Raw genomic sequence first — 18,777 nt, 5'->3', positions numbered from 1 at the left:
TAGTCCTGACTTCTGACCTGCTAGTCCTGACCTGGGGTTTGCTAGTCCTGACGACTGATCTACTAGTCCTGACCTGGGTTCACTCGTCCTGACCTGGGGTTTGCTAGTCCTGATGACTGATTTACTAGTCCTGACCTAGGGTCTGCTAGTCCTGACCTGGGGTTTACTAGTCCTGACGACTGGTCTACTAGTCCTGACCTGGGGTCTGCTAGTCCTGACTACTGATCTACTAGTCCTGACCTGGGGTTTACCAGTCCTGACCTGGGGTTTACTAGTCCTTACCTGGGGTCTGCTAGTCCTGATGACTGGTCTACTAGTCCTGACCTGGAGTTTACTAGTCCTGACCTGGGGTCTACTAGTCCAGACCTGTGGTCTACTAGTCCAGACCTGTGGTCTACTAGTCCAGACGTGTGGTCTACTAGTCCTGACGTGGTCTACTAGTCCTGACGTGGTCTACTAGTCCAGACGTGTGGTCTGCTAGTCCTGACCTTGGGTCTACTAGTCCTGACCTGGGGTTTACTAGTCCTGACCTGTGGTCTGCTAGTCCTGACGACTGGTCTACTAGTCCTGACCTGGAGTTTACTAGTCCTGACCTGGGGTCTGCTAGTCCTGACGACTGGTCTACTAGTCCTGACCTGGAGTTTACTAGTCCTGACTTCTGGTCTGCTAGTCCTGACTTCTGACCTGGTAGTCCTGACCTGGGGTTTACTAGTCCTTACCTGGGGTCTGCTAGTCCTGATGACTGGTCTACTAGTCCTGACCTGGAGTTTACTAGTCCTGACCTGGGGTCTGCTAGTCCAGACCTGTGGTCTACTAGTCCAGACGTGTGGTCTACTAGTCAAGACCTGGGGTCTGCTAGTCCTGACGACTGGTCTACTAGTCTTGACCTGGGGTCTGCTAGTCCTGACGACTGGTCTACTAGTCCTGACCTGGGGTCTACTATTCCTGACGACTGGTCTGCTAGTCCTGACCTGGGGTCTGCTAGTCCTGACCTGGGGTCTGCTAGTCCTGACGACTGATCTACTAGTCCTGATCTGGGGTCTACCAGTCCTGACTTCTAGTATGCTAGTCCTGACCTGGGGTTTGCTAGTCCTGACTTCTAGTCTGCTAGTCCAGACCTGGGGTCTACTAGTCCAGACCTGGGGTCTACTAGTCTTGACCTGGGGTCTACTAGTCCTGACCAGGGGTCTGCTAGTCCTGACGACTGGTCTACGAGTCCTGACCTGGAGTTTACTAGTCCTGACCTGGAGTTTACTAGTCCTGACTTCTGGTCTGCTAGTCCTTACCTGGGGTCTCTTAGTCCTGACCTGGGGTCTGCTAGTCCTGACCTGGGGTTTACTAGTCCTGACTTCTGGTCTGCTAGTCCAGGCCTGGGGTCTACTAGTCCTGACGTGGGGTCTGCAAGTCCTGACCTGGGGTCTGCTAGTCCTGACCTGGGGTGTACTAGTCCTGACCTAGGGTTTACTAGTCCTGACCTGGGGTCTGCTAGTCCTGACAATTGGTCTACTAGTCCTGACCTGGGGTCTGCTAGTCCTGACTTCCTGTCTGCTAGTCCTGACCTGGGGTTTACTAGTCCTTACCTGGCATCTACTATTCCAGACCTGTGGTCTACTAGTCCTGACCTGGGTCTACTAGTCCTGACCTCGGGTTTACTAGTCCTGACCTGGGGTCTGCTAGTCCTGACTTCTGGTCTGCTAGTCCAGACCTGGGGTCTACTAGTCCAGACCTGGGGTCTACTAGTCTTGACTTGGGGTCTGATAGTCCTGACCTGGAGTTTACTAGTCCTGACCTGGGGTCTGCTAGTCCTGACGACTGGTCTACTAGTCCTTACCTGGGGTTTACTAGTCCTGACTTCTGGTCTGCTAGTCCTGACTTCTGACCTGCTAGTCCTGACCTGGGGTTTGCTAGTCCTGACCTGGGGTCTGCTAGTCCTGACCTGGGGTCTACTAGTCCTGACCTGGATTTTACTAGTCCTGACCTGCGGTCTGCTAGTCCAGACCTGAAGTTTACTAGTCCTGACCGGGGTTATGCTAGTCCTGACTGGTCTACTAGTCCTGACCTGGAGTTTACTAGTCCTGACATCTGGTCTGCTAGTCCTTACCTAGGGTCTGCTAGTCCAGACCTGGGGTCTACTAGTCCTAACATGGCGTTTACTAGTCCTGACTTCTGGTCTGCTAGTCCAGACCTGGGGTCTACTAGTCCAGACCTGGGGTCTACTAGTCTTGACCTGGGGTCTACTAGTCCTGACCTGGGGTCTGCTAGTCCTGACCTGGGGTTTACTAGTTCTGACCTGGTGTCTGCTAGTCCTGACTTCCGGTCTGCTAGTCCTTACCTGGCGTCTACTAGTCCAGACCTGTGGTCTACTAGTCCAGACCTGTGGTCTACTAGTCCTTCCCTGGGTCTACTAGTCCTGACCTGGGGTTTACTAGTCCTGAATTCTGGTCTGCTAGTCCTGACTTCTGACCTGCTAGTCCTGACCTGGGGTTTGCTAGTCCTGACGACTGATGTACTAGTCCTGACCTGGGTTCACTAGTCCTGACCTGGGGTCTGCTAGTCCTGATGACTGATTTACTAGTCCTGACCTAGGGTCTGCTAGTCCTGACCTGGGGTTTACTAGTCCTGACGACTGGTCTACTAGTCCTGACCTGGGGTCTGCTAGTCCTGACCTGAAGTTTACTAGTCCTGACCGGGGTTATGCTAGTCCTGACGACTGGTCTACTAGTCCTCACCTGGAGTTTACTAGTCCTGACATCTGGTCTGCTAGTCCTTACCTAGGGTCTGCTAGTCCAGACCTGGGGTCTACTAGTCCTAACATGGGGTTTACTAGTCCTGACTTCTGGTCTGCTAGTCCAGACCTGGGGTCTACTAGTCCAGACCTGGGGTCTATTAGTCCTGACCTGGGGTCTGCTAGTCCTGATCTGGGGTTTACTAGTTCTGACCTGGCGTCTGCTAGTCCTGACTTCCGGTCTGCTAGTCCTGACCTGGGGTTTACTAGTCCTTACCTGGCGTCTACTAGTCCAGACCTGTGGTCTACTAGTCCTTCCCTGGGTCTACTAGTCCTGACCTGGGGTTTACTAGTCCTGAATTCTGGTCTGCTAGTCCTGACTTCTGACCTGCTAGTCCTGACCTGGGGTTTGCTAGTCCTGACGACTGATCTACTAGTCCTGACCTGGGTTCACTAGTCCTGACCTGGGTCTACTAGTCCTGACCTCGGGTTTACTAGTCCTGACCTGGGGTCTGCTAGTCCTGACTTCTGGTCTGCTAGTCCAGACCTGGGGTCTACTAGTCCAGACCTGGGGTCTACTAGTCTTGACTTGGGGTCTGATAGTCCTGACCTGGAGTTTACTAGTCCTGACCTGGGGTCTGCTAGTCCTGACGACTGGTCTACTAGTCCTTACCTGGGGTTTACTAGTCCTGACTTCTGGTCTGCTAGTCCTGACTTCTGACCTGCTAGTCCTGACCTGGGGTTTGCTAGTCCTGACCTGGGGTCTGCTAGTCCTGACGACTGGTCTACTAGTCCTGACCTGGATTTTACTAGTCCTGACCTGCGGTCTGCTAGTCCAGACCTGAAGTTTACTAGTCCTGACCGGGGTTATGCTAGTCCTGACTGGTCTACTAGTCCTGACCTGGAGTTTACTAGTCCTGACATCTGGTCTGCTAGTCCTTACCTAGGGTCTGCTAGTCCAGACCTGGGGTCTACTAGTCCTAACATGGCGTTTACTAGTCCTGACTTCTGGTCTGCTAGTCCAGACCTGGGGTCTACTAGTCCAGACCTGGGGTCTACTAGTCTTGACCTGGGGTCTACTAGTCCTGACCTGGGGTCTGCTAGTCCTGACCTGGGGTTTACTAGTTCTGACCTGGTGTCTGCTAGTCCTGACTTCCGGTCTGCTAGTCCTTACCTGGCGTCTACTAGTCCAGACCTGTGGTCTACTAGTCCAGACCTGTGGTCTACTAGTCCTTCCCTGGGTCTACTAGTCCTGACCTGGGGTTTACTAGTCCTGAATTCTGGTCTGCTAGTCCTGACTTCTGACCTGCTAGTCCTGACCTGGGGTTTGCTAGTCCTGACGACTGATGTACTAGTCCTGACCTGGGTTCACTAGTCCTGACCTGGGGTCTGCTAGTCCTGATGACTGATTTACTAGTCCTGACCTAGGGTCTGCTAGTCCTGACCTGGGGTTTACTAGTCCTGACGACTGGTCTACTAGTCCTGACCTGGGGTCTGCTAGTCCTGACCTGAAGTTTACTAGTCCTGACCGGGGTTATGCTAGTCCTGACGACTGGTCTACTAGTCCTCACCTGGAGTTTACTAGTCCTGACATCTGGTCTGCTAGTCCTTACCTAGGGTCTGCTAGTCCAGACCTGGGGTCTACTAGTCCTAACATGGGGTTTACTAGTCCTGACTTCTGGTCTGCTAGTCCAGACCTGGGGTCTACTAGTCCAGACCTGGGGTCTATTAGTCCTGACCTGGGGTCTGCTAGTCCTGATCTGGGGTTTACTAGTTCTGACCTGGCGTCTGCTAGTCCTGACTTCCGGTCTGCTAGTCCTGACCTGGGGTTTACTAGTCCTTACCTGGCGTCTACTAGTCCAGACCTGTGGTCTACTAGTCCTTCCCTGGGGTTTACTAGTCCTGAATTCTGGTCTGCTAGTCCTGACTTCTGACCTGCTAGTCCTGACCTGGGGTTTGCTAGTCCTGACGACTGATCTACTAGTCCTGACCTGGGTTCACTAGTCCTGACCTGGGGTCTGCTAGTCCTGATGACTGATTTACTAGTCCTGACCTAGGGTCTGCTAGTCCTGACCTGGGGTTTACTAGTCCTGACGACTGGTCTACTAGTCCTGACCTGGGGTCTGCTAGTCCTGACGACTGATCTACTAGTCCTGACCTGGGGTTTACCAGTCCTGACCTGGAGTTTACTAGTCCTGACTTGGGGTCTGCTAGTCCTGAGGACTGGTCTACTAGTCCTGACCTTAAGTTTACTAGTCCTGACTTCTGGTCTGCAAGTCCTGACTTCTGACCTGGTAGTCCTGACCTGGGGTTTACTAGTCCTTACCTGGGGTCTGCTAGTCCTGATGACTGGTCTACTAGTCCTGACCTGGAGTTTACTAGTCCTGACCTGGGGTCTACTAGTCCAGACCTGTGGTCTACTAGTCCAGACCTGTGGTCTGCTAGTCCTGACCTTGGGTCTACTAGTCCTGACCTGGGGTTTACTAGTCCTGACCTGTGGTCTACTAGTCCAGACGTGTGGTCTGCTAGTCCTGACCTTGGGTCTACTAGTCCTGACCTGGGGTTTACTAGTCCTGACCTGTGGTCTGCTAGTCCTGACGACTGGTCTACTAGTCCTGACCTGGAGTTTACTAGTCCTGACCTGGGGTCTGCTAGTCCTGACGACTGGTCTACTAGTCCTGACCTGGAGTTTACTAGTCCTTACCTGGGGTCTGCTAGTCCTGACGACTGGTCTACTAGTCCTGACCTTAAGTTTACTAGTCCTGACTTCTGGTCTGCTAGTCCTGACTCCTGACCTGGTAGTCCTGACCTGGGGTTTACTACTCCTTACCTGGGGTCTGCTAGTCCTGATGACTGGTCTATTAGTCCTGACCTGAAGTCTGCTAGTCCTGACTTCTGACCTGCTAGTCCTGACCTGGGGTCTGCTAGTCCGGACGACTGGTCTACTAGTCCTGACCTGGGTTTACTAGTCCTGAACTAGGGTCTGCTAGTCCTGACTTCCTGTCTACTAGTCCTGACCTTGGGTCTACTAGTCCTGACCTCGGGTTTACTAGTCCTGACCTGGGGTCTGCTAGTCCTGACGACCGGTCTACTAGTCCTGACCTGGAGTTTACTAGTCCTGACTTGGGGTCTACTAGTCCAGACCTGTGGTCTACTAGTCCAGACGTGTGGTCTACTAGTCCTGACGTGGTCTACTAGTCCTGACCTGAAGTTTACTAGTCCTGACTTCTGGTCTGCTAGTCCTGACTTCTGACCTGCTAGTCCTGACCTGGGGTTTACTATTCCTGACCTGGGGTCTGCTAGTCCTTACCTGAAGTTTACTAGTCCTGACTTCTGGTCTGCTAGTCCTGACGACTGGTCTACTAGTCCTGACCTGGGTTTACTAGTCCTGACCTGGTGTCTGCCAGTCCTGACGACTGATCTACTAGTCCTGACCTGGGTTTACTAGTCCTGACCTAGGGTCTGCTAGTCCTGACTTCTGGTTTGCTAGTCCTGACCTGGGGTTTACTAGTCCTGACCTGGGGTCTGCTAGTCCTGATCTGGGTTTACTAGTCCTCACCTGGGGTCTGCTAGTCCTGACGACTGATCTAATAGTCCTGACCTGGGGTCTACCAGTCCTCACTTCTGGTATGCTAGTCCTGACCTGGATTTAACTAGTCCTTATCTGGCGTCTACTAGTCCAGACCTGTGGTCTACTAGTCCAGACCTGGGTCTACTAGTCCTGACCTGGGGTCTGCTAGTCCTGACCTGGGGTCTGCTAGTCCAGACCTGGGGTCTACTAGTCCAGACCTGGGGTCTACTAGTCTTGACTTGGGGTCTACTAGTCCTGACCTGGGGTCTACTTGTCCAGACCTGTGGTCTACTATTCCAGACCTGTCGTCTACTAGTCCAGACGTGTGGTCTACTAGTCCTGACCTGGGGTTTACTAGTCCTGACCTGGGGTCTGCTAGTCCTGACGACTGGTCTACTAGTCCTGACCTGGAGTTTACTAGTCCTGACCTGGGGTCTGCTAGTCCTGACGACTGGTCTACTAGTCCTGACCTGGAGTTTACTAGTCCTGACCTGGGGTCTGCTAGTCCTTTCCGACTAGTTTACTAGTCCTGACCTGGAGTTTACTAGTCCTGACGACTGGTCTACTAGTCCTGACCTGAAGTTTACTAGTCCTGACTTCTAACCTGCTAGTCCTGACCTTGAGTTTACTAGTCCTGACCTGGGGTCTGCTAGTCCTGACCTGAAGTTTACTAGTCCTGACTTCTGGTCTGCTAGTCCTGACGACTGGTCTACTAGTCCTGACCTGGGTTTACTAGTCCTGACCTAGGGTCTGCTAGTCCTGACTTCTGGTTTGCTAGTCCTGACCTGGGGTCTGCTAGTCCTGACGACTGATCTACTAGTCCTGACCTGGGGTCTACCAGTCCTCACTTCTGGTATGCTAGTCCTGACCTGGGGTCTTCTAGTCCTGACTTCTGGTCTGCTCGTCCAGACCTGGGGTCTACTAGTCCAGCCCTGCGGTCTGCTAGTCCTGACTGGTCTACTAGTCCTGACCTGGAGTTTACTAGTCCTGACCTGGGGTCTGCTAGGCCTGACCTGAAGTTTACTAGTCCTGACCGGGGGTATGCTAGTCCTGACTTCTGGTCTGCTAGTCCTTACCTGGGGTCTACTAGTCTTGACCTGGGGTTTACTAGTCCTGACCTGGGGTCTGCTAGTCCTGATGACTGGTCTACTAGTCCTGACCTGGGGTTTACTAGTCCTTACCTGGCGTCTACTAGTCCAGACCTGTGGTCTACTAGTCCTGACCTGGGGTTTACTAGTCCTGACTTCTGGTCTGCTAGTCTAGACCTGGGATCTACTAGTCCAGACCTGGGGTCTACTAGTCCTGACCTGGGGTCTGCTAGTCCTGACCTGGGGTCTACTTGTTCTGACCTGGGGTCTGCTAGTCCTGACGACTGGTCTACTAGTCCTGACCTGAAGTTTACTAGTCCTGACTTCTGGTCTGCTAGTCCTGACTTCTGACCTGCTAGTCCTGACCTGGGGTCTGCTAGTCCTGACCTGGGATCTGCTAGTCCTGACCTAGGGTCTACGAGTTCTGACCTAGGGTCTGCTAGTCCTGACTTCTGGTCTGCTAGTCCTGACCTGGGGTCTACTAGTCCTGACTTCTGGTCTACTAGTCCTGACTTCTGGTATGCTAGTCCTGACCTGGGGTTTACTAGTCCTGACCTGGAGTTTACTAGTCCTGACTTCTGGTCTGCTAGTCCTGACCTGGGGTCTACTAGTCCTGACCTGGGGTCTACTAGTCCTGACTTCTGGTCTACTTGTCCTGACTTCTGGTATGCTAGTCCTGACCTGGGATCTGCTAGTCCTGACCTAGGGTCTACGAGTTCTGACGTAGGGTCTGCTAGTCCTGACTTCTGGTCTGCTAGTCCTTACCTGGGGTCTGCTAGTCCTAACCTGGGGTCTACTAGTCCTAACCTGGGGTTTACTAGTCCTGACTTCTGGTCTGCTAGTCCTGACCTGGGGTCTACTAGTCCAGACCTGGGGTCTACTAGTCCTGACCTGGGGTTTGCTAGTCCTGACTTCCTGTCTGCTAGTCCAGACCTGGGGTTTACTAGTCCTTACCTCGTGTCTACTAGTCCAGACCTGTGGTCTACTAGTCCTGACCTGTGGTCTACTAGTCCTGACCTGGGGTCTACTAGTCCAGACGTGTGGTCCACTAGTCATGACCTGGGGTTTACTAGTCCTGACCTTGGGTCTGCTAGTCCTGACGACTGGTCTACTAGTCTTGACCTGGAGTTTACTAGTCCTGACCTGGGGTCTGCCAGTCCTGACGACTGGTCTACTAGTCCTGACCTGGAGTTTACTAGTCCTGACCTGGGGTCTGCTAGTCCTGACGACTGGTCCACTAGTCCTGACCTGAAGTTTACTAGTCCTGACTTCTGGTCTGCTAGTCCTGACTTCTGACCTGCTAGTCCTGAACTGGGGTTTACTAGTCCTGACCTGGGGTCTGCTAGTCCTGACGTCTGATCTTCTAGTCCTGACCTGGGATCTGCTAGTCCTGACCTAGGGTCTGCTTGTTCTGACCTAGGGTCTGCTAGTCCTGACTTCTGGTCTGCTGGTCCTGACCTGGGGTCTGCTAGTCCTGACCTGGGGTCTACTAGTCCTGACCTGGGGTCTACTAGTCCTGACTTCTGGTCTACTAGTCCTGACTTCTGGTATGCTAGTCCTGACCTGGGGTTTACTAGTTCTGACCTGGAGTCTGCTAGTCCTGACCTGGGGTCTACTAGTACTAACATGGAGTTTACTAGTCCTGACTTCTGGTCTGCTAATCCAGACCTGGGGTCTACTAGTCTTGACCTGGGGTCTACTAGTCCTGACCAGGGGTCTGCTAGTCCAGACCTGGGGTCTACTAGTCCTGACCTGGGGTTTACTAGTCCTGACCTTGGGTCTGCTAGTCCAGACTTCTGGTCTGCTAGTCCAGACCTGGGGTCTACTAGTCCAGACCTGGGGTCTAGTATTCTTGACTTGGGGTCTACTAGTCCTGACCTGGGGTCTACTAGTCCAGACCTGTGGTCTACTAGTCCAGACCTGTGGTCTACTAGTCCAGACGTGTGGTCTGCTAGTCCTGACCTTGGGTCTACTAGTCCTGACCTGGGGTTTACTAGTCCTGACCTGGGGTCTACTAGTCCTGACCTGGAGTTTACTAGTCCTGACCTGGGGTCTGCTAGTCCTGACTGGTCTGCTAGTCTTGACCTGGGGTCTGCTAGTCCTGACGACTGGTCTACTAGTCCTGACCTTAAGTTTACTAGTCCTGACTTCTGGTCTGCTAGTCCTGACTTCTGACCTGCTAGTCCTGACCTGGGGTTTACTAGTCCTTAGCTGGGGTCTACTAGTCCTGACCTGGGGTTTACTAGTCCTGACCTTGGGTCTGCTAGTCCTGACTTCTGGTCTGCTAGTCCTGACCTGGGGTTTGCTAGTCCTGACCTGGGGTCTACTAGTCCTGACCTGGGGTCTGCTAGTCCAGACCTGGGGTCTACTAGTCCTGACCTGGGGTTTACTAGTCCTGACCTTGGGTCTGCTAGCCCTGACTTCTGGTCTGCTAGTCCAGACCTGGGGTCTACTAGTCCAGACCTGGGGTCTAGTATTCTTGACTTGGGGTCTACTAGTCCAGACCTGGGGTCTACTAGTCCAGACCTGGGGTCTAGTATTCTTGACTTGGGGTCTACTAGTCCTGACCTGGGGTCTACTAGTCCAGACCTGTGGTCTACTAGTCCAGACGTGTGGTCTACTAGTCCAGACGTGTGGTCTACTAGTACTGATGTGGTCTACTAGTCCAGACCTGTGGTCTACTAGTCCAGACGTGTGGTCTGCTAGTCCTGACCTTGGGTCTACTAGTCCTGACCTGGGGTTTACTAGTCCTGACCTGGGGTCTGCTTGTCCTGACTGGTCTACTAGTCCTGACCTGGAGTTTACTAGTCCTGACTGGTCTACTAGTCTTGACCTGGGGTCTGCTAGTCCTGACGACTGGTCTACTAGTCCTGACCTGGAGTTTACTAGTCCTGACCTGGGGTCTGCTAGTCCTGACGACTGGTCTACTAGTCCTGACCTTAAGTTTACTAGTCCTGACTTCTGGTCTGCTAGTCCTGACTTCTGACCTGCTAGTCCTGACCTGGGGTTTACTAGTCCTTACCTGGGGTCTGCTAATCCTGATGACTGGTCTACTAGTCCTGACCTGAAGTCTGCTAGTCCTGACTTCTGACCTGCTAGTCCTGACCTGGGGTCTGCTAGTCCTGACGACTGGTCTACTAGTCAAGACCTGGGGTCTACTAGTCCAGACCTGGGGTCTAGTATTCTTGACTTGGGGTCTACTAGTCCAGACCTGGGGTCTACTAGTCCAGACCTGGGGTCTAGTATTCTTGACTTGGGGTCTACTAGTCCTGACCTGGGGTCTACTAGTCCAGACCTGTGGTCTACTAGTCCAGACGTGTGGTCTACTAGTCCAGACGTGTGGTCTACTAGTCCTGATGTGGTCTACTAGTCCAGACCTGTGGTCTACTAGTCCAGACGTGTGGTCTGCTAGTCCTGACCTTGGGTCTACTAGTCCTGACCTGGGGTTTACTAGTCCTGACCTGGGGTCTGCTAGTCCTGACTGGTCTACAAGTCCTGACCTGGAGTTTACTAGTCCTGACTGGTCTACTAGTCTTGACCTGGGGTCTGCTAGTCCTGACGACTGGTCTACTAGTCCTGACCTGGAGTTTACTAGTCCTGACCTGGGGTCTGCTAGTCCTGACGACTGGTCTACTAGTCCTGACCTGAAGTTTACTAGTCCTGACTTCTGGTCTGCTAGTCCTGACCTGGGGTCTACTAGTCCTGACCTGGGGTCTGCTAGTTCTGACTTCTGGTCTACTAGTCCTGACTTCTGGTATGCTAGTCCTGACCTGGGGTTTACTAGTCCTGACCTGGAGTTTACTAGTCCTGACTTCTGGTCTGCTAGTCCTTACCTGGGGTCTGCTAGTCCTTACCTGGGGTCTACTAGTCCTAACATAGGGTTTACTAGTCCTGACTTCTGGTCTGCTAGTCCTGACCTGGGGTCTACTAGTCCAGACCTGGGGTCTACTAGTCCTGACCTGGGGTTTGCTAGTCCTGACTTCCTGTCTGCTAGTCCAGACCTGGGGTTTACTAGTCCTTACCTGGTGTCTACTAGTCCAGACCTGTGGTCTGCTAGTCCTGACCTGGGGTTTACTAGTCCTGACCTGGGGTCTGCTAGTCCTGACGACTGGTCTACTAGTCCTGACCTGGGGTCTGCTAGTCCTGACGACTGGTCTACTAGTCCTGACCTGGGTTTACTAGTCCTGACCTGGGGTCTGCTAGTCCTTACGACTGATCTACTAGTCCTGATCTGGGGTCTACCAGTCCTGACTTGTGGTATGCTAGTCCTGACCTGGGGTTTGCTTGTCCTGACTTCTGGTCTGCTAGTCCAGACCTGGGGTCTACTAGTCCAGACCTGGGGTCTACTAGTCTTGACCTGGTTTCTACTCGTCCTGACCTGGGGTCTGCTAGTCCTGACCGGGGGTCTGCTTGTCCTGACGACTGGTCTACTAGTCCTGACCTGGAGTTTACTAGTCCTGACCTGGGGTCTGCTAGTCCTGACCTGAAGTTTACTAGTCCTGACCTGGGGTATGCTAGTCCTGAAGACTGGTCTACTAGTCCTGACCTGGAGTTTACTAGTCCTGACTTCTGGTCTGCTAGTCCTTACCTGGGGTCTACTAGTTCTGACCTGGGGTCTGCTAGTCCTGACCTGGGGTTTACTAGTCCTGACTTCTGGTCTGCTAGTCCAGACCTGGGGTCTACTAGTCCAGACCTGGGGTCTACTAGTCTTGACTTGGGGTCTGCTAGTCCAGACCTGGGGTCTACTAGTCTTGACTTGGGGTCTGCTAGTCCTGACGACTGGTCTACTAGTCCTGACCTGGAGTTTACTAGTCCTGACCTGGGGTCTGCTAGTCCTGACGACTGGTCTACTAGTCCTGACCTGAAGTTTACTAGTCCTGACTTCTGGTCTGCTAGTCCTGACTTCTGACCTGCTAGTCTTGACCTGGGGTCTGCTAGTCCTGACGACTGGTCTACTAGTCCTGACCTGGAGTTTACTAGTCCTGACCTGGGGTCTGCTAGTCCTGACGACTGGTGTTTACTAGTCCTGACCAGGGGTCTGCTAGTCCTGACGACTGGTCTACTAGTCCTGACCTTAAGTTTACTAGTCCTGACTTCTGGTCTGCTAGTCCTGACTCCTGACCTGCTAGTCCTGACCTGGGGTTTACTACTCCTTACCTGGGGTCTGCTAGTCCGGACGACTGGTCTACTAGTCCTGACCTGGGTTTACTAGTCCTGAACTAGGGTCTGCTAGTCCTGACTTCTGGTCTACTAGTCCTGACCTTGGGTCTACTAGTCCTGACCTCGGGTTTACTAGTCCTGACCTGGGGTCTGCTAGTCCTGACGACTGGTCTACTAGTCCTGACCTGGAGTTTACTAGTCCTGACTTGGGGTCTACTAGTCCAGACCTGTGGTCTACTAGTCCAGACGTGTGGTCTACTAGTCCTGACGTGGTCTACTAGTCCAGACCTGGGGTCTGCTAGTCCTGACGACTGGTCTACTAGTCTTGACCTGGGGTCTGCTAGTCCTGACGACTGGTCTACTAGTCCTGACCTTGGGTCTGCTATTCCTGACGACTGGTCTACTAGTCCTGACCTGGGGTCTGCTAGTCCTGACGACTGATCTACTAGTCCTGATCTGGGGTCTACCAGTCCTGACTTCTAGTATGCTAGTCCTGACCTGGGGTTTGCTAGTCCTGACTTCTAGTCTGCTAGTCCAGACCTGGGGTCTACTAGTCCAGACCTGGGGTCTACTAGTCTTGACCTGGGGTCTACTAGTCCTGACCTGGGGTCTGCTAGTCCTGACCTGGGGTGTACTAGTCCTGACCGGGGGTCTGATAGTCCTGACGACTGGTCTACTAGTCCTGACCTGGAGTTTACTAGTCCTGACCTCGGGTATGCTAGTCCTGACGACTGGTCTACTAGTCCTGACCTGGAGTTTACTAGTCCTGACTTCTGGTCTGCTAGTCCTTACCTGGGGTCTATTAGTCCTGACCTGGGGTCTGCTAGTCCTGACCTGGGGTTTACTAGTCCTGACGACTGGTCTACTAGTCCTGACCTGGGGTCTGCTAGTCCTGACGACTGATCTACTAGTCCTGACCTCGGGTCTACCAGTCCTGACCTTGGGTTTACTAGTCCTGACCTGGGGTCTGCTAGTCCTGACTTCTGGTCTGCTAGTCCAGACCTGGGGTCTACTAGTCCTGACGTGGGGTCTGCAAGTCTTGACCTGGGGTCTGCTAGTCCTGACCTGGGGTGTACTAGTCCTGACCTGGGGTTTACTAGTCCTGACGATTGGTCTACTAGTCCTGACCTGGGGTCTGCTAGTCCTGACTTCCTGTCTGCTAGTCCTGACCTGGGGTTTACTAGTCCTTACCTGGCGTCTACTAGTCCAGACCTGTGGTCTACCAGTCCAGACCTGTGGTCTACTAGTCCAGACCTGTGGTCTACTAGTCCTGACCTGGGTCTACTAATCCTGACCTGGGGTTTACTAGTCCTGACCTGGGGTCTGCTAGTCCTGACTTCTGGTCTGCTAGTCCAGACCTGGGGTCTACTAGTCTTGACTTGGGGTCTGATAGTCCTGACGACTGGTCTACTAGTCCTGACCTGGAGTTTACTAGTCCTGACCTGGGGTCTGCTAGTCCTGACGACTGGTCTACTAGTCCTGACATGGGGTTTACTAGTCCTGACTTCTGGTCTGCTAGTCCTGACTTCTGACCTGCTAGTCCTGACCTGGGGTTTGCTAGTCCTGACCTGGGGTCTGCTAGTCCTGACGACTGGTCTACTAGTCCTGACCTGAAGTTTACTAGTCCTGACCTGCGGTCTGCTAGTCCTGACCTGAAGTTTACTAGTCCTGACTGGGGTTATGCTAGTCCTGACGACTGGTCTACTAGTCCTGACCTGGAGTTTACTAGTCCTGACATCTGGTCTGCTAGTCCTTACCTATGGTCTGCTAGTCCAGACCTGGGGTCTACTAGTCCTAACATGGGGTTTACTAGTCCTGACTTCTGGTCTGCTAGTCCAGACCTGGGGTCTACTAGTCCAGACCTGGGGTCTACTAGTCTTGACCTGGGGTCTACTAGTCCTGACCTGGGGTCTGCTAGTCCTGACCTGGGGTTTACTAGTCCTGACCTGGGGTCTGCTAGTCCTGACTTCCGGTCTGCTAGTCCTGACCTGGGGTATACTAGTCCTTACCTGGCGTCTACTAGTCCAGACCTGTGGTCTACTAGTCCAGACCTGTGGTCTACTAGTCCTTCCCTGGGTCTACTAGTCCTGACCTGGGGTTTACTAGTCCTGAATTCTGGTCTGCTAGTCCTGACTTCTGACCTGCTAGTCCTGACCTGGGGTTTGCTAGTCCTGACAACTGATCTACTAGTCCTGACCTGGGTTCACTAGTCCTGACCTGGGGTCTGCTAGTCCTGATGACTGATTTACTAGTCCTGACCTAGGGTCTGCTAGTCCTGACCTGGGGTTTACTAGTCCTGACGACTGGTCTACTAGTCCTGACCTGGGGTCTGCTAGTCCTGACGACTGATCTACTAGTCCTGACCTGGGGTCTACCAGTCCTGACCTGGAGTTTACTAGTCCTGACCTGGGGTCTGCTAGTCCTGATGACTGGTCTACTAGTCCTGACCTGGAGTTTACTAGACCTGACCTGGGGTCTACTAGTCCAGACCTGTGGTCTACTAGTCCAGACGTGTGGTCTACTAGTCCTGACGTGGTCTACTAGTCCAGACCTGTGGTCTACTAGTCCAGACGTGTGGTCTGCTAGTTCTGACCTTGGGTCTACTAGTCCTGACCTGGGGTTTACTAGTCCTGACCTGGGGTCTGCTAGTCCTGAGGACTGGTCTACTAGTCCTGACCTTAAGTTTACTAGTCCTGACTTCTGGTCTGCTAGTCCTGACTTCTGACCTGGTAGTCCTGACCTGGGGTTTACTAGTCCTTACCTGGGGTCTGCTAGTCCTGATGACTGGTCTACTAGTCCTGACCTGGAGTTTACTAGACCTGACCTGGGGTCTACTAGTCCAGACCTGTGGTCTACTAGTCCAGACGTGTGGTCTACTAGTCCTGACGTGGTCTACTAGTCCAGACCTGTGGTCTACTAGTCCAGACGTGTGGTCTGCTAGTCCTGACCTTGGGTCTACTAGTCCTGACCTGGGGTTTACTAGTCCTGACCTGGGGTCTGCTAGTCCTGAGGACTGGTCTACTAGTCCTGACCTTAAGTTTACTAGTCCTGACTTCTGGTCTGCTAGTCCTGACTTCTGACCTGGTAGTCCTGACCTGGGGTTTACTAGTCCTTACCTGGGGTCTGCTAGTCCTGATGGCTGGTCTACTAGTCCTGACCTGGAGTTTACTAGTCCTGAACTGGGGTCTGCTAGTCCAGACCTGTGGTCTACTAGTCCAGACGTGTGGTCTACTAGTCCTGACGTGGTCTACTAGTCCAGACCTGTGGTCTACTAGTCCAGACGTGTGGTCTGCTAGTCCTGACCTTGGGTCTACTAGTCCTGACCTGGGGTTTACTAGTCCTGACCTGTGGTCTGCTAGTCCTGACGACTGGTCTACTAGTCCTGACCTGGGGTCTGCTAGTCCTGACGACTGGTGTTTACTAGTCCTGACCAGGGGTCTGCTAGTCCTGACGACTGGTCTACTAGTCCTGACCTTAAGTTTACTAGTCCTGACTTCTGGTCTGCTAGTCCTGACTCCTGACCTGCTAGTCCTGACCTGGGGTTTACTACTCCTTACCTGGGGTCTGCTAGTCCGGACGACTGGTCTACTAGTCCTGACCTGGGTTTACTAGTCCTGAACTAGGGTCTGCTAGTCCTGACTTCTGGTCTACTAGTCCTGACCTTGGGTCTACTAGTCCTGACCTCGGGTTTACTAGTCCTGACCTGGGGTCTGCTAGTCCTGACGACTGGTCTACTAGTCCTGACCTGGAGTTTACTAGTCCTGACTTGGGGTCTACTAGTCCAGACCTGTGGTCTACTAGTCCAGACGTGTGGTCTACTAGTCCTGACGTGGTCTACTAGTCCAGACCTGGGGTCTGCTAGTCCTGACGACTGGTCTACTAGTCTTGACCTGGGGTCTGCTAGTCCTGACGACTGGTCTACTAGTCCTGACCTTGGGTCTGCTATTCCTGACGACTGGTCTACTAGTCCTGACCTGGGGTCTGCTAGTCCTGACGACTGATCTACTAGTCCTGATCTGGGGTCTACCAGTCCTGACTTCTAGTATGCTAGTCCTGACCTGGGGTTTGCTAGTCCTGACTTCTAGTCTGCTAGTCCAGACCTGGGGTCTACTAGTCCAGACCTGGGGTCTACTAGTCTTGACCTGGGGTCTACTAGTCCTGACCTGGGGTCTGCTAGTCCTGACCTGGGGTGTACTAGTCCTGACCGGGGGTCTGATAGTCCTGACGACTGGTCTACTAGTCCTGACCTGGAGTTTACTAGTCCTGACCTGGGGTATGCTAGTCCTGACGACTGGTCTACTAGTCCTGACCTGGAGTTTACTAGTCCTGACTTCTGGTCTGCTAGTCCTTACCTGGGGTCTATTAGTCCTGACCTGGGGTCTGCTAGTCCTGACCTGGGGTTTACTAGTCCTGACGACTGGTCTACTAGTCCTGACCTGGGGTCTGCTAGTCCTGACGACTGATCTACTAGTCCTGACCTCGGGTCTACCAGTCCTGACCTTGGGTTTACTAGTCCTGACCTGGGGTCTGCTAGTCCTGACTTCTGGTCTGCTAGTCCAGACCTGGGGTCTACTAGTCCTGACGTGGGGTCTGCAAGTCTTGACCTGGGGTCTGCTAGTCCTGACCTGGGGTGTACTAGTCCTGACCTGGGGTTTACTAGTCCTGACCTGGGGTCTGCTAGTCCTGACGATTGGTCTACTAGTCCTGACCTGGGGTCTGCTAGTCCTGACTTCCTGTCTGCTAGTCCTGACCTGGGGTTTACTAGTCCTTACCTGGCGTCTACTAGTCCAGACCTGTGGTCTACCAGTCCAGACCTGTGGTCTACTAGTCCAGACCTGTGGTCTACTAGTCCTGACCTGGGTCTACTAATCCTGACCTGGGGTTTACTAGTCCTGACCTGGGGTCTGCTAGTCCTGACTTCTGGTCTGCTAGTCCAGACCTGGGGTCTACTAGTCTTGACTTGGGGTCTGATAGTCCTGACGACTGGTCTACTAGTCCTGACCTGGAGTTTACTAGTCCTGACCTGGGGTCTGCTAGTCCTGACGACTGGTCTACTAGTCCTGACCTGGGGTTTACTAGTCCTGACTTCTGGTCTGCTAGTCCTGACTTCTGACCTGCTAGTCCTGACCTGGGGTCTGCTAGTCCTGACGACTGGTCTACTAGTCCTGACCTGAAGTTTACTAGTCCTGACCTGCGGTCTGCTAGTCCTGACCTGAAGTTTACTAGTCCTGACTGGGGTTATGCTAGTCCTGACGACTGGTCTACTAGTCCTGACCTGGAGTTTACTAGTCCTGACATCTGGTCTGCTAGTCCTTACCTATGGTCTGCTAGTCCAGACCTGGGGTCTACTAGTCCTAACATGGGGTTTACTAGTCCTGACTTCTGGTCTGCTAGTCCAGACCTGGGGTCTACTAGTCTTGACCTGGGGTCTACTAGCCCTGACCTGGGGTCTGCTAGTCCTGACCTGGGGTTTACTAGTCCTGACCTGGGGTCTGCTAGTCCTGACTTCCGGTCTGCTAGTCCTGACCTGGGGTATACTAGTCCTTACCTGGCGTCTACTAGTCCAGACCTGTGGTCTACTAGTCCAGACCTGTGGTCTACTAGTCCTTCCCTGGGTCTACTAGTCCTGACCTGGGGTTTACTAGTCCTGAATTCTGGTCTGCTAGTCCTGACTTCTGACCTGCTAGTCCTGACCTGGGGTTTGCTAGTCCTGACAACTGATCTACTAGTCCTGACCTGGGTTCACTAGTCCTGACCTGGGGTCTGCTAGTCCTGATGACTGATTTACTAGTCCTGACCTAGGGTCTGCTAGTCCTGACCTGGGGTTTACTAGTCCTGACGACTGGTCTACTAGTCCTGACCTGGGGTCTGCTAGTCCTGACGACTGATCTACTAGTCCTGACCTGGGGTCTACCAGTCCTGACCTGGAGTTTACTAGTCCTGACCTGGGGTCTGCTAGTCCTGATGACTGGTCTACTAGTCCTGACCTGGAGTTTACTAGACCTGACCTGGGGTCTACTAGTCCAGACCTGTGGTCTACTAGTCCAGACGTGTGGTCTACTAGTCCTGACGTGGTCTACTAGTCCAGACCTGTGGTCTACTAGTCCAGACGTGTGGTCTGCTAGTCCTGACCTTGGGTCTACTAGTCCTGACCTGGGGTTTACTAGTCCTGACCTGGGGTCTGCTAGTCCTGAGGACTGGTCTACTAGTCCTGACCTTAAGTTTACTAGTCC

The sequence above is a fragment of the Telmatherina bonti genome, assembly GCF_933228915.1.
Source record: "Telmatherina bonti genome assembly, chromosome: 14".
NCBI classification, from domain to species: domain Eukaryota; kingdom Metazoa; phylum Chordata; class Actinopteri; order Atheriniformes; family Telmatherinidae; genus Telmatherina; species Telmatherina bonti.
Note: the sequence above shows the minus strand (reverse complement) of the source record.